Genomic DNA, 17,543 nt, shown 5'->3' on the forward strand with positions numbered 1-17,543 from the left:
TCCAATGGCGAGATGGAACATCACGGGAGCGTGACGTCACGACCAGGAATGCACAACCGGAATGACCGGCGTTAGCTTCTGTGCCCTGCCCGTGACATTCCGTCTCACCATTGGACTAGTTGACACACGCGCTTCATACACAATCATGCAGAGGCGTTCTGTGCCCGGCCCGTGACATTCCGAGTCATATATTTCGAGTTCCCTCAAAAGAGAAATTAACATTTGTAATTATACAGTACATTTTGGTAAATGTATTACTTGTTCATTTGTCTACCCCTAACACCACCACACATTCTTGCATTTTATCTTCCTATTGCTCTTCCACGACAAGAAACTGTGATTTTTAGTGATTGTGCTGGCCAAACTCCATTTTATGCGTCCAAACTTGATTGGTTGATTGATAAGATTGCGATTCCTTTTCATTACAGTGACAGGCCATTTGCCAGTTTAGCAGACATTACAAACTTTCCATGTCCAATATTTATGGAATATGCATGCATGTCTGACAAATATTGATAACTGAATGGATATTTTTTTTATGCAGAGGCTCGTACGATGAAAGCCTCAGTTTTTTTTATTTATTTTTTTATCTGAACTCTATTGTTTTGAGGGGAAACAAATCTTATTCGAGAATTGAGTCAAAGCGATTTAGAAAAAAAATAATACATTTCAGGAATTTAACTGGAATTTATCAATTTATCTGGGCATTCTTAGTTCAGTTCTGAACGGCGCAAAACCCACAAACTTTTGACCATGTAGTTTAACCAGTCGGCAACAACACTGAGAAAATATTTGAGGTAAAACATGCAGTATTGTGGTGCAGGATTTTGGAACAGCAAGATTTCACAATGGGCAGTATGACAATACTGCATAAATAGTGATCAACACAGTTGTGGTTTGTTAGAACAGAAACTCTTGTTTGCATTGAATAAATAATGTTTATCTGGTTAGGACCCAGTGTACGTGTTTCAACACACCATTTGCCATATTCAGCTTCTTACGGCACTGGCAGCAAAGAGCGGATCTTCCTGTGTCATTGGTTAGTTTGTGTCTACTCGGCCATGCAGTGTAATTTAAAATGTCATTTATTAATTTACAAAGTCATTATTATGCAGATCTATTCCTGTGTGTTTGTGTTTTGTCTGTAGAATCCACTCATCATTGTGTGCATATGTGTGTGTGTGTGTGTGTGTGTGTGTGTGTGTGTGTGTGTGTGTGTGTGTGTGTGTGTGTGTGTGTGTGTGTGTGTGTGTGTGTGTGTGTGTGTGTGTGTGTGTGTGTGTACTCGTCTATCTATCTAAGAGGGGACCTTGGTGTCGTTACACACTCACTAACAGGGGACCGTCGAGCCAAGTGGGGACATTTTTCAAGTCCCCTGTTGGTCATGCTTTAAAACATGTTAAAATCAGCTAAAAAATTTTTTACATTTTTGACCAAGTGGGGACTTACATGTGTGTGTGTGTTTAAGTCCATACTCAGCAGCGCTCCTGTAGGCTGGAGCAGGAACTGCAGTGGCCCATTAACACACGTCGTTCACACTTCTCTATTGTCTGAATGGCTGCTGTCCTAGAGAGGCTCCAAGACTGTAGAGCTGCTGTTTAACTGCTTCAGTAACACTTTATAATAACTGCACGCTATTAATCATTAGTTAAGCATTAGTAAACAGTTAATTAATTTATAAAGCATTAATATACACTAATAAGCAGTATATAAATGCAGTTATAAATGCTTTATTCCTGTTTTAAAAGCATATCTATAATGTGTTTAATAATTGTATTTTCATACTTTATTAATGATCAATTTATCATTTCTAAATGAAGTATAGCATCATTTACAAAGCAGTTATTTAGGAGTTGTCAGTGGTTCATAAGATCCCTTAGAAAGTGTGAGTAAATGATTCAACTATTTCAATGTACATTCATACATCATACACTTATTATTCAGACATATAGTAATAGTTACTTAGTGTGTTAATAAATGCTTTATTAACATGTATTTCTACTGTAGTTCAGGTAGTTATAAAACATTTAGTAGAGGTCAGTTCACAATTTTTTGTGAGCTCATCTAAAGTGAGGACTAGTTATGCTAGTTATGTAGGAGATTTAAAGGCTGTTCATATTTCTATGTTCTCTATCACTGTGTTGTGTTGTGTGTGTTTCCTTTTTCTGTTTAGAAGATAACTGAGTCTTTAAATCTCCTTTATAAATGCTTTAGGCATAACTAGTCCTCACTTTTGCTCACAAAATAGTGAACTGACCACTACTAAATGCTTTATAACTCCCTGAATCTACTAAATTTACTCTAAGTGATCTTATTAATCACTGACAACTCCTAAATAACTGCTTTGTAAATAATGCTATACTTCATTTAGAAATGATAAATTGATAATTAATAAAGTATGAAAATACAATTATTAAACACATTATAGATATCCTTCTAAATCAATAATACAGCATTTAAAGCTGTATTTATAAACAGCTTATTAATGTCTGCTTTATGAATTATGATTTAACTGTTTACTAATGCTTAACTAATGATTAATAGGATAGTTATTATAAAGGGTTACCATATATATTATATTATATTTTTCATAATATAACTTCAAATATGCATTTTTTAATAAAAAAAAAAAAAAACATGCCAAGAGGGGATCTGCAACTAAATGTCATAATTATAATGTAATTATTATTATATTATTAAGATATTAATAATGTGACTGATAGTATTGGCTGCCTATTAATTAAAACATAATTTCTACTCTTAAAAAAAATCAATAGACATGTCCTTATTTTTCTGTTTCCTTTGTTTCTAGGATGTTGATGTACAGAGATATTCAGTGTTTGAAATATTGCTCAATTTAAATGCAACCAAACATATGTCGTTCCTTTCTTGATCTAATTCAAAACTTTTGAGTTGACTTGCTGCATCTGGTCATTTTGAAGAAACAAAAATGAAATACACAATTTTCTTTTAAGGTCTTTTTTCATAATATAACTTCAAATATGCAAAAAATAATAATATTTTAAACATGCCAAGATGGAATATCATCTCTGAACGATTTCTACCTATACAAGAGGGGACTCGCAATAGCCTGCAATGGAACTGTGTGTGTGTGTGTGTGTGTGTGAACAGTTAAGTCTGTCTTTATTTTGTAACTATAGTTACAAAATAAAGACAGACTTAATTGAATTGAATTGCTTGAGGAAAGACCATTTAAATCTACAACGGGGTAAAAAATACAGACGGTCCGGCAGCAACAGTTCAAAAGCAGAGGCGAGAATATCCTCTTATCATTCATAATATAATTTTTTTACTTTCTATGCTTGGTTATGCAGTCCCTAACAATTTACTTGCCATTGTTATGTGTCATTGCACACACACATACATATCTATATTACTAACAGACCAATGTCGCTCTACACTGGCCGAGAGGGGACTCTCGGAACGATCTCTATCTATACAAGAGGGGACTTGGCTGCAATGGAGCTGTGTGTGTGTGTGTGTGTGTGTGTGTGTGAACAGTGAAGTGAACTGGCAGTGAAGTCTGTCTTCATTATGTAACTATATATATATAGTATATTATATAGTATATTATATATTACGCCTTTTATCATTCATAACATTATTTTTCTTATTTAACGCTTATTTTCTCTCTTCATAGATACTTTCTATGCTTGGTTATGCAGTCCCTTTAGGGTTTATAGGATTAATCAAACAGAAATAGCTCTTTAAGGTAACGATTTCAGGTCACTATAGTGACCTATATTTAGTATAGCGTAAAGCATACTTTATACAGTGAATAATGATTTTATTAATCAAAATGAACTTCGCGTCCCCAGTTGGATGGTAAAGAACGATACGTGTTTGGCTGCTTTGTACATTTCTTGCCATCACAAACACACTGTAAAGATTTTGGAGGTCAATCTCAAAATGTTATGTCGACTTGCTGCACTGAACATTTTTAGTTGGTTCAGTTGAAATATATGAAGTAGGGATGTTCATTTAACATTTTGTTTTCTGACTGAAAGCTGATGGTTGTTAACCAGTCATCATCAGTTAACTGACATGATTTGAAGGTTAGATTAGAATTAAATGGACTTAGAATAGATAGGTGTCTGTGACCAATTCAAAAACCTAAAAAATGTAGATTTACATGTGCAAATAGCAGCATAAACAACAGAACATGAGGATTCACACATCAAGCACCCGCAGTGCTTCTGTGAACACAGTAAACCAGAATAAAAGTGTATATATAACTGTATATATAATAAATAGGCCAACTTAAATGAACAATTAACAAAACTAAAGTGCAATAAAGAATGGACACTTCAGGACATAATTTTCAATTTTCACCTGACAATGCAAGCTTTTGAAAACGAGTTTCAAAGTGCAAGGTTTTGAAAACGATGCCTTTACCATCTGCATGTAAACAACATAAACGTGAATTTGTGAAATTGGTATGTCATTCCAACCCGGTCACACTAAATGTGTCTCTATAGCACACATTGTGTTTATTGTGCAATTTATACGCGAAAAGGAGTTTCTGTGTGCATATGATACGCATGGGTGGGTTTAGGGTAGGTTTAGTAATGGTGTGTAATATGTAATATGTATTATATGTTTGGTTAGGATTAGTGTTGTAGGGTGCATGACATGTGTATTCACCTTATTTTCCACGAGGGTGACGCCATTACGTTCGTTTTGTCATCTTACTTCGGGCTGAGAGGGACCTCAACTTCCGTCTGAAAGGACGCTAGTTTCTAGACGTAATTCTATTGTTCTAACGGTAAAATATGTCAAGTATTGTATGGTCAGTTAGGGGCTGCCATAACAATTGGATTAAGAGGATAGAACAATTTAACCAACAGTGTTACGAACACAATGTAAAGCGATCGGAATGTTGTGGTGTACTTTACGATTTACACCCGGATGTGCCGTGTCAGTTTAGCGGAAGTCGGATGACAAATTGCGGAAGCGCAAAGTATTAAAAGTGGGCGGGGCGGAATAAGGTGAATTACACGCAATAAAGTGCTATCATATGAATGTATTAAATGCATGAATAAGCCTTTCTGCATCTGACAGGGATAAAGAAGTTTGAATTCTGGCAATATTTTTAAGATGGAAAAATGCAGATTTTGAAACCATTTTGATATGGGCATCAAATGACAAATGCGGATCAAAGATAACACCTAGATTTCGCACTTGTGATGCTGGAGACAATAATTCAGAATCAGAAAACAGACTTAGACAGTTATGTTTGTGCAAATCTGTCAGCATACCAAAAAGTAACAGTTCCATTTTTGATTTGTTAAGCTTAAGATAGTTGTCATGCATCCATACCTTTATTTCTTCCAGACATACGGTAAGAGCTGTAATTGCGAGATTTGGATCAGGGAGTGAGCTAACATAGATCTGCATGTCATCAGCATAACAAGGAAAAACCCCGTACCGTACTTTCTAATAATGTCACCAAGCGGCAACATATAGATGCAGAACAAAGTAGGTCCTAGTACTGACCCCTGCGGGACACCCTGCTGTACTAATGTTGCCTCCGATTTGTTCTTCCCCAAATAAATATACTGCAAAGAGATGCCAGAGGTGCCTAACAAAACACGCAACCTGTCAAGGAGGATGATATGACATATAGTGTCAAAAGCAGCGCTAATGTCTAGCAGAACCAAAATGCTGCAAGCACCCATATCAGCAGAAACATTAGGCGTTTCTCAATAGCAAGTACGCACAGTTTGGACTTGCCAAGTCCAGCTCAGGAGAATGACTCCCGAGGACGCGAGTCCGGTAATTCTGCTAATGGAACAGCACGTTCTTCAAAGCGTCAGTCAGCTCGCTCTGCTACTCCGGTTATCTCTGTATGTACATTTTAGGCAACAATAAAACAAAATATGTTATAAAACACCACACTGCCTCTTTTCGTTTTCATTTAAAGAAATCTTAAACATTATAGCCACACAAATGGTGATTGCCTGGATCTCACAACCTGGATCAAATTTTCATAAATCTTTATAAATAAACCACAGATTTGAGCTTTAAACAACTACATTCTCGCCTGAAAAACTCTTAAATTTACATTTCGTGACACAGTAACAGTAGTATTATATGTCAACTGTAAATTAAAAGATGGCGCTTCTTATGTTGTCATTCCCCTTGTAGCACGCGCAAGTGACGATTCTCTGTCAACCAATCAACGTCCTGCAGTTAGTCTAGCTCCACCCTTTAGTACCATACCACTGTGCTGGTACCCCAACGGAAGGGTACCCAAAAAGTGTTAAGGTTCGGCTTTTTGGTACCATTCACAACTTTTGACAGTGGAAACGGAAATAAATGCATACCGTACCGTACCGTACCGCTCAGTGAAAACAAGCCATTAGAGATTAGAGTCGAATCTTCCCTAACAATTTTTAAGTCTCTTTTAAAAAGGTATTTGTTTTCTCTGGCGTATTGATTTTTTTTTTTTTAAATGTATATATTATATTATATTTTTGTGTATTAGAGTGTGTATATTTAGGATACGTATTTAGTTGTCTTGTACAGCACTTTGGCCAGTCTTGTGGCTGTTTTAAATGTACTTTATAAATTAATTAAACTTGAAACCACTGATTGTAATAATACATCAAAATTCTTACTGTCAGTTAACCGGTTAGTCATAGTATTCTCAATGTATTTTAACACTGGCACTTTAGTTGAACCATCTGAATATTTTAAATGCAACAATCAACATAAAATTGAGTTTTGACCTTTGTGTATTTTTTTTACAGTGTATTTTTTAGGGCAATAAACCCAGACAGCAACATAGTGTTGGCCCAGATCCGGCCCACATCCGGGCTGTGTGGATTCCAGATGTGGGCCAGATCCGGGCCGATACTATGTAGCTGTCTGAGACTGGTGTTTTAGTGTTATTATGAACATCGCCATCACATTCAGAGATACTGCTAAATGTAAAAGCAATCAAACGTGTCATTCTTTATTATCAAACAGTGGACAAAATAAGTAAATTTGTGTAATGAAATGAATATAACATGTGCATGCATACTGCTGCTGCTTATCTTTAGCATGTACACTAACTTGTGTGGAAATGGGCATGGAATGGTGAAAAAATGCTGACCTAAAAATTGTTACACTTAATTTAAGTGATATTACTTAACATTAATGAACCAACATACAATAAAACTACCAAAACACATCATTCATGTCTCAAATTAAGGCATTCTTTCAGAACTCTAGTGAAGGTTTCAGCCAACAAACATAAATTAAATATACAAAACAAAAAACACACAAACAACAGGCAGCAATATGCACTATTTTCTGCTGTTCAGAATTCAATGCAGTTTATGTTACATGGTTCATGTTTACATTAATGTACAAACCTTTTGTATAGATGGTGATGAAAATGAAAGACTAAGACTTGTGTATGTGTTTAGCTACATCTTATTTTTTCTGATTTAAAAAAAATAATATTTCAGAATAATATATATCAATGTGGTATACGGTAGAAATATTACACATTTCAGTCTAGCTTAGGTTTTTAAATTAAATAACACAGTCTTGGAAATAATATGTAAGCATGTGCAAATAAGCCTGTATAGTAAATCAAGTTCTGTTGGTCTTTGTGTTTAAGTGAGAAATTAATTCATTTAAATTGAAAGATCTCAATGTTTATAAGATCTTTCAATTATGTTTAACAGTTTTGAGCGTATAAAAGAGTGTATAAAAATGGGCTCTGAGTTTTGGCAGTGGTTGTGTCTAAGTGAAATATGTAGTTTGGAAGATGTAGTCACTGAATGCATTAATACAACATTGAATGACACAGACATTTGCAACACTTCTACAGTAATACCGTAGTAAAATATATTCAGAATCTAAAAAATTAAATACTATCAAAACAATTAGATGTAGCTGAACACATACAGGTATTAATCTTTCAGTTTCATCACCATCTATAAAAAGGGGAAACTTGGGGGAAAATGTGTACTTTACTGTAAACAATGACCATGTAACATATAATGTTGTGAATTCTGAACAACAGAAAACAGCAGAAATATTTTATAATGCTTCCTGTTATTTGTGTTTTTTTATTTAACGTGTGTTTTTTTGGGGTAAAACCTTTTCTAGTGTTCTGGAAGAATGAGTTGATCTGACACATGAATGAAGTTTCAGTGCATTTTGAATGTGAAATGAACTGCTGTCAAGCTGTAAGTTGGTTTGGAGAAGATATCATGGTCTTTTAACCTGACATCATTTAAGACATCATTTAAGACTGTGGTATAAATGATTGAATGATTTAACCATAACTCATTACTATCCTTGATTTCTAAAATAGGTATTTTTCATATGTATGTAGACTAGGGTGTGTGAATTGAGTTGTTGCACTTCCCCCCCACACGCAATTTACATATCAATGCAGGAAGGCCTTAAAGGCCAGTGTTTGTCTCAGGTGAGAGCCAACAACCCCCAGAGTCCTGTTACCAATATCTGTGCAACTTCTCAAATACACTAGAATAAACTAGAGAAAACGCTGGGATTTACCCTGCCAAATTAAATTAAATTACAGGTTTTTACAATCACTAGGACACATTTCTCAATATTTAGGTACATTTTCAAAACTCTTCACTCAGTTCTCCTAACCAACTTACAGCTTGACAGCAGTTCATTTCACATTCAAAATGCACTGAAACTTCATGTCTCAGATCAACTCATTCTTCCAGAACACTAGAAAAGATTTAACAACAAACACACTTTGTCACTCATAAAACAAAACAAAAAACACAAACAACAGGAGCATTACACAATGTTTTCTTTTGTAAAATGCTTTCATAAAACAAGAATGACACTATCTACTGTTTATAATTCACTGCAGTTGATGTTACATGATCCTTTTTGATTACAGCCCAGTTATCATCTATGATAATATTGAGCAGGTGGATACCTATAAGTATCTAGGTGTGGTCATTGATCGTTCATTTACTTGGAAAGCCCACATTGATTATCTTTGTTCAAAATTCCGGCAACGATTGTATTTTTTTAAGAAGACTTAGGCTGTTTGGTGTAAATCAGAGAATTATGCAATTATTTCATTATGCCGTTTTAGGTAGTCTTTTAAATTATTGGATGCACACTTCATATGGCAATCTTTTGGTCCAATTAAAATCACAGCTTGTACGTCTTGTGAAAACTGCAATGTTAAGTTATGGGTGTAAGAGAGTACTCATCACTTCAATCAATTTACGAATCGTGGATTTTTAAAAAAAATGCACAGACAATAGTGAGTGATTCAAGCCATGTTTTATTTCCAATGTATCAGCTTCTGCCATCAGGGAGGGGGTATAGAGTCCCACTGAGTAAGAGTAACCGTTACAAAAAAATCATTTATTCCTGTATCTATTAATATGTTAAATAGCCAGATGTAGTAATGCCGTTTTTTTAAAACTCTTTTTGGTTTGTGTGTGTATGTATATGTTGTGTACTAATGCAGCTTTGAGTCCAAGACAAATTTCCTGAAAAAGGGCAATAAAGTAAAGTATACTAACAAACTAACTTTTTAACATTACTGTACTAAAATATTCCTAAGTTTCCCCTTTTGTATAGATGGTGATGAAACTGAAAGACTAACACTTACATCTAATTATTTTGATTATATTATATTTTAGAATCAGAATATCTATTTCAATGTGATTGAAATTACTTGTTATTTTTAACAGTTTAACAGTACTATTATTATTAACAGTTTTAAAAAGCGTATGTAAACATGTGCAAATTAGCCTGTATAGAACATAAAGTTCTGTTGGTGTTTGTGTTTAAGAATAATGAATGTAAATGGAACAAAATGCATTCAATGACATCTTTCAAAGCAGTGATCCACAGTTTAGCTCACATAGACGGATGGTGTGATCACTGTGTGAAGAGAGTTTTGAAAAAGTGACTTTAGAATTGGGAAACTTACATTTTATTTGTGTTTGGAATAATCATTAATTTAGTTTCATTGCGAACATAGTGCTAAACAAGTAAACAAGATTTTATATTTAAATATTATATTATAATATATAATACTGATTTCAGAAAATCCCTGGGAGTGTGAATGAACAGAAATCAAACAATCGCGGGACAAATTATCAGTGTATTTTCCGGAATCTCTGTGTGAACGGGGCTTATGTGAGCCAAACTGTGGATCATTTATTATTGCTTTGGCAAATTTTTTTATTTATTTCTCACTTAACACAAACACCAACAGACATTTATGTTCTATACAGGCCAATTTGCAGATGTTTTAAATTCTGAATCTAAAAAAAACAAAAACAAAAAAATTATATTTAACTAAACACCTATACAAGTGTTAATCTCAGTTTCATATTTTTGTACAGTATTGTAAACGTGGATAATGTAACATTAACTGCAGTGAACAGTAGATAGTGTAATTCTTGTTTTATTTATTTTTTAAATACATTTTTACAAAAGAAAACTTTACAAAATAAATTTGGCAGGGTAAATCCCAGCGTTTTCTCTAGTTTATTCTAGTGTATTTGAGAAGTTGCACAGATATTGGTAACAGGACTCTGGGGGTTGTTGGCTCTCACCTGAGACAAACACTGGCCTTTAAGGCCTTCCTGCATTGATATGTAAATTGTGTGTGGGGGGGAAGTGCAAGAACTCAATTCACACACCCTAGTCTACATACATATGAAAAATACCTATTTTAGAAATCAAGGATAGTAATGAGTTATGGTTAAATCATTCAATCATTTATACCACAGTCTTAAATGATGTCTTAAATGATGTCAGGTTAAAAGACCATGATATCTTCTCCAAACCAACTTACAGCTTGACAGCAGTTCATTTCACATTCAAAATGCACTGAAACTTCATTCATGTGTCAGATCAACTCATTCTTCCAGAACACTAGAAAAGGTTTTACCCCAAAAAAACACACGTTAAATAAAAAAACACAAATAACAGGAAGCATTATAAAATATTTCTGCTGTTTTCTGTTGTTCAGAATTCACAACATTATATGTTACATGGTCATTGTTTACAGTAAAGTACACATTTTCCCCCAAGTTTCCCCTTTTTATAGATGGTGATGAAACTGAAAGATTAATACCTGTATGTGTTCAGCTACATCTAATTGTTTTGATAGTATTTAATTTTTTAGATTCTGAATATATTTTACTACGGTATTACTGTAGAAGTGTTGCAAATGTCTGTGTCATTCAATGTTGTATTAATGCATTCAGTGACTACATCTTCCAAACTACATATTTCACTTAGACACAACCACTGCCAAAACTCAGAGCCCATTTTTATACACTCTTTTATACGCTCAAAACTGTTAAACATAATTGAAAGATCTTATAAACATTGAGATCTTTCAATTTAAATGAATTAATTTCTCACTTAAACACAAAGACCAACAGAACTTGATTTACTATACAGGCTTATTTGCACATGCTTACATATTATTTCCAAGACTGTGTTATTTAATTTAAAAACCTAAGCTAGACTGAAATGTGTAATATTTCTACCGTATACCACATTGATATATATTATTCTGAAATATTATTTTTTTTAAATCAGAAAAAATAAGATGTAGCTAAACACATACACAAGTCTTAGTCTTTCATTTTCATCACCATCTATACAAAAGGTTTGTACATTAATGTAAACATGAACCATGTAACATAAACTGCATTGAATTCTGAACAGCAGAAAATAGTGCATATTGCTGCCTGTTGTTTGTGTGTTTTTTGTTTTGTATATTTAATTTATGTTTGTTGGCTGAAACCTTCACTAGAGTTCTGAAAGAATGCCTTAATTTGAGACATGAATGATGTGTTTTGGTAGTTTTATTGTATGTTGGTTCATTAATGTTAAGTAATATCACTTAAATTAAGTGTAACAATTTTTAGGTCAGCATTTTTTCACCATTCCATGCCCATTTCCACACAAGTTAGTGTACATGCTAAAGATAAGCAGCAGCAGTATGCATGCACATGTTATATTCATTTCATTACACAAATTTACTTATTTTGTCCACTGTTTGATAATAAAGAATGACACGTTTGATTGCTTTTACATTTAGCAGTATCTCTGAATGTGATGGCGATGTTCATAATAACACTAAAACACCAGTCTCAGACAGCTACATAGTATCGGCCCGGATCTGGCCCACATCTGGAATCCACACAGCCCGGATGTGGGCCGGATCTGGGCCAACACTATGTTGCTGTCTGGGTTTATTGCCCTAAAAAATACACTGTAAAAAAAATACACAAAGGTCAAAACTCAATTTTATGTTGATTGTTGCATTTAAAATATTCAGATGGTTCAACTAAAGTGCCAGTGTTAAAATACATTGAGAATACTATGACTAACCGGTTAACTGACAGTAAGAATTTTGATGTATTATTACAATCAGTGGTTTCAAGTTTAATTAATTTATAAAGTACATTTAAAACAGCCACAAGACTGGCCAAAGTGCTGTACAAGACAACTAAATACGTATCCTAAATATACACACTCTAATACACAAAAATATAATATAATATATACATTTAAAAAAAAAAAAATCAATACGCCAGAGAAAACAAATACCTTTTTAAAAGAGACTTAAAAATTGTTAGGGAAGATTCGACTCTAATCTCTAATGGCTTGTTTTCACTGAGCGGTACGGTACGGTACGGTATGCATTTATTTCCGTTTCCACTGTCAAAAGTTGTGAATGGTACCAAAAAGCCGAACCTTAACACTTTTTGGGTACCCTTCCGTTGGGGTACCAGCACAGTGGTATGGTACTAAAGGGTGGAGCTAGACTAACTGCAGGACGTTGATTGGTTGACAGAGAATCGTCACTTGCGCGTGCTACAAGGGGAATGACAACATAAGAAGCGCCATCTTTTAATTTACAGTTGACATATAATACTACTGTTACTGTGTCACGAAATGTAAATTTAAGAGTTTTTCAGGCGAGAATGTAGTTGTTTAAAGCTCAAATCTGTGGTTTATTTATAAAGATTTATGAAAATTTGATCCAGGTTGTGAGATCCAGGCAATCACCATTTGTGTGGCTATAATGTTTAAGATTTCTTTAAATGAAAACGAAAAGAGGCAGTGTGGTGTTTTATAACATATTTTGTTTTATTGTTGCCTAAAATGTACATACAGAGATAACCGGAGTAGCAGAGCGAGCTGACTGACGCTTTGAAGAACGTGCTGTTCCATTAGCAGAATTACCGGACTCGCGTCCTCGGGAGTCATTCTCCTGAGCTGGACTTGGCAAGTCCAAACTGTGCGTACTTGCTATTGAGAAACGCCTAATGTTTCTGCTGATATGGGTGCTTGCAGCATTTTGGTTCTGCTAGACATTAGCGCTGCTTTTGACACTATATGTCATATCATCCTCCTTGACAGGTTGCGTGTTTTGTTAGGCACCTCTGGCATCTCTTTGCAGTATATTTATTTGGGGAAGAACAAATCGGAGGCAACATTAGTACAGCAGGGTGTCCCGCAGGGGTCAGTACTAGGACCTACTTTGTTCTGCATCTATATGTTGCCGCTTGGTGACATTATTAGAAAGTACGGTACGGGGTTTTTCCTTGTTATGCTGATGACATGCAGATCTATGTTAGCTCACTCCCTGATCCAAATCTCGCAATTACAGCTCTTACCGTATGTCTGGAAGAAATAAAGGTATGGATGCATGACAACTATCTTAAGCTTAACAAATCAAAAATGGAACTGTTACTTTTTGGTATGCTGACAGATTTGCACAAACATAACTGTCTAAGTCTGTTTTCTGATTCTGAATTATTGTCTCCAGCATCACAAGTGCGAAATCTAGGTGTTATCTTTGATCCGCATTTGTCATTTGATGCCCATATCAAAATGGTTTCAAAATCTGCATTTTTCCATCTTAAAAATATTGCCAGAATTCAAACTTCTTTATCCCTGTCAGATGCAGAAAGGCTTATTCATGCATTTAATACATTCATATGATAGCACTTTATTGCGTGTAATTCACCTTATTCCGCCCCGCCCACTTTTAATACTTTGCGCTTCCGCAATTTGTCATCCGACTTCCGCTAAACTGACACGGCACATCCGGGTGTAAATCGTAAAGTACACCACAACATTCCGATCGCTTTACATTGTGTTCGTAACACTGTTGGTTAAATTGTTCTATCCTCTTAATCCAATTGTTATGGCAGCCCCTAACTGACCATACAATACTTGACATATTTTACCGTTAGAACAATAGAATTACGTCTAGAAACTAGCGTCCTTTCAGACGGAAGTTGAGGTCCCTCTCAGCCCGAAGTAAGATGACAAAACGAACGTAATGGCGTCACCCTCGTGGAAAATAAGGTGAATACACATGTCATGCACCCTACAACACTAATCCTAACCAAACATATAATACATATTACATATTACACACCATTACTAAACCTACCCTAAACCCACCCATGCGTATCATATGCACACAGAAACTCCTTTTCGCGTATAAATTGCACAATAAACACAATGTGTGCTATAGAGACACATTTAGTGTGACCGGGTTGGAATGACATACCAATTTCACAAATTCACGTTTATGTTGTTTACATGCAGATGGTAAAGGCATCGTTTTCAAAACCTTGCACTTTGAAACTCGTTTTCAAAAGCTTGCATTGTCAGGTGAAAATTGAAAATTATGTCCTGAAGTGTCCATTCTTTATTGCACTTTAGTTTTGTTAATTGTTCATTTAAGTTGGCCTATTTATTATATATACAGTTATATATACACTTTTATTCTGGTTTACTGTGTTCACAGAAGCACTGCGGGTGCTTGATGTGTGAATCCTCATGTTCTGTTGTTTATGCTGCTATTTGCACATGTAAATCTACATTTTTTAGGTTTTTGAATTGGTCACAGACACCTATCTATTCTAAGTCCATTTAATTCTAATCTAACCTTCAAATCATGTCAGTTAACTGATGATGACTGGTTAACAACCATCAGCTTTCAGTCAGAAAACAAAATGTTAAATGAACATCCCTACTTCATATATTTCAACTGAACCAACTAAAAATGTTCAGTGCAGCAAGTCGACATAACATTTTGAGATTGACCTCCAAAATCTTTACAGTGTGTTTGTGATGGCAAGAAATGTACAAAGCAGCCAAACACGTATCGTTCTTTACCATCCAACTGGGGACGCGAAGTTCATTTTGATTAATAAAATCATTATTCACTGTATAAAGTATGCTTTACGCTATACTAAATATAGGTCACTATAGTGACCTGAAATCGTTACCTTAAAGAGCTATTTCTGTTTGATTAATCCTATAAACCCTAAAGGGACTGCATAACCAAGCATAGAAAGTATCTATGAAGAGAGAAAATAAGCGTTAAATAAGAAAAATAATGTTATGAATGGTAAAAGGCGTAATATATAATATACTATATAATATACTATATATATATAGTTACATAATGAAGACAGACTTCACTGCCAGTTCACTTCACTGTTCACACACACACACACACACACACACACACAGCTCCATTGCAGCCAAGTCCCCTCTTGTATAGATAGAGATCGTTCCGAGAGTCCCCTCTCGGCCAGTGTAGAGCGACATTGGTCTGTTAGTAATATAGATATGTATGTGTGTGTGCAATGACACATAACAATGGCAAGTAAATTGTTAGGGACTGCATAACCAAGCATAGAAAGTAAAAAAATTATATTATGAATGATAAGAGGATATTCTCGCCTCTGCTTTTGAACTGTTGCTGCCGGACCGTCTGTATTTTTTACCCCGTTGTAGATTTAAATGGTCTTTCCTCAAGCAATTCAATTCAATTAAGTCTGTCTTTATTTTGTAACTATAGTTACAAAATAAAGACAGACTTAACTGTTCACACACACACACACACACACACACAGTTCCATTGCAGGCTATTGCGAGTCCCCTCTTGTATAGGTAGAAATCGTTCAGAGATGATATTCCATCTTGGCATGTTTAAAATATTATTATTTTTTGCATATTTGAAGTTATATTATGAAAAAAGACCTTAAAAGAAAATTGTGTGTTTCATTTTTGTTTCTTCAAAATGACCAGATGCAGCAAGTCAACTCAAAAGTTTTGAATTAGATCTTCAAGAAAGGTCCACTGTTGGATGGTAACGAACGACATATGTTTGGTTGCATTTAAATTGAGCAATATTTCAAACACTGAATATCTCTGTACATCAACATCCTAGAAACAAAGGAAACAGAAAAATAAGGACATGTCTATTGATTTTTTTTAAGAGTAGAAATTATGTTTTAATTAATAGGCAGCCAATACTATCAGTCACATTATTAATATCTTAATAATATAATAATAATTACATTATAATTATGACATTGAGTTGCAGATCCCCTCTTGGCATGTTTTTTTTTTTTATATATAAAAAAATGCATATTTGAAGTTATATTATGAGAAATATAATATAATATATATGGTAACCCTTTATAATAACTGCATCCTATTAATCATTAGTTAAGCATTGGTAAACAGATAAATCATTATTCATAAGGCAGACATTAATAAGCAGTTTATAAATACACCTTTAAACGCTGTATTATTGAGTTAGAAGCATATCTATAATGTGTTTAATAATTGCATTTTCATACTTTATTAAATATTAATTATCAATTTATCATTTCTAAATGAAGTATAGCATTATTTACAAACCAGTTATTTAGGTGTTTACAGTGATTAATAAGATCACTTAGAAAGTGTGAGTAAATATAGTAGATTCAGGGAGTTATAAAGCATTTAGTAGTGGTCAGTTCACTATTTTGCGAGCTCATCTAAAGTGAGGACTAGTTATGCTTTGTAAATAATTTATAAAGGAGATTTAAAGACTCAGTTATCTTCTAAACAGAAAAAGGGAACAAACACACACAGTGATAGAGAACATAGAAATATTAACAGCCTTTAAATCTCCTTTATAAATGCTTTACAAGGCATAACTAGTCCTCACTTTAGATGAGCTCACAAAAACTCGTTTTCAAAAGCTTTCATTGTCAGGCCCCCAAAATGGCATTTTCGTTGAAATGAACGGCCAAAACGTTTTCAGTTTTCAGTTGAAAATGATGTCGTGTAAACAGACCCTAAAGCGTGTATTATTTATTGCACTTTAGTTTTGTTAATTGTTCATTTAAGTTGGCCTATTTATTATATATACAGTTATATATACACTTTTATCCTGGTTTACTGTGTTCACAGAAGCACTGCGGGTGCTTGATGTGTGAATCCTCATGTTCTGTTGTTTATGCTGCTATTTGCACATGTAAATCTACATTTTTTAGGTATTTGAATCGGTCACAGACTATTCTATTCTAAGTCCATTTAATTCTAATCTAACCTTCAAATCATGTCAGTTAACTGATGATGACTGGTTAACAACCATCAGCTTTCAGTCAGAAAACAAAATGTCAAATAAACATCCCTACTTCATATATTTCAACTGAACCAACTAAAAATGTTCAGTGCAGCAAGTCGAC

At 34.3% G+C, this 17,543-nt stretch overlaps 1 long non-coding RNA gene across 1 annotated transcript in view; it reads left to right on the plus strand.

Moving 5' to 3' along the window:
* Positions 1 to 4,828: 4,828 nt before the first annotated feature.
* The window catches only part of LOC309481860, a 52,453-nt gene continuing 39,738 nt past the window's right edge, over positions 4,829 to 17,543 (plus strand). The window contains exon 1 of the long non-coding RNA XR_014200126.1: positions 4,829 to 6,098. This is a non-coding gene — a long non-coding RNA (uncharacterized lncRNA). The remainder of the gene's footprint in view (positions 6,099 to 17,543) is intronic.

The sequence above is a fragment of the Leuciscus leuciscus genome (assembly GCF_965113295.1).
Source record: "Leuciscus leuciscus genome assembly, chromosome: 19".
NCBI classification, from domain to species: Eukaryota; Metazoa; Chordata; class Actinopteri; order Cypriniformes; family Leuciscidae; genus Leuciscus; species Leuciscus leuciscus.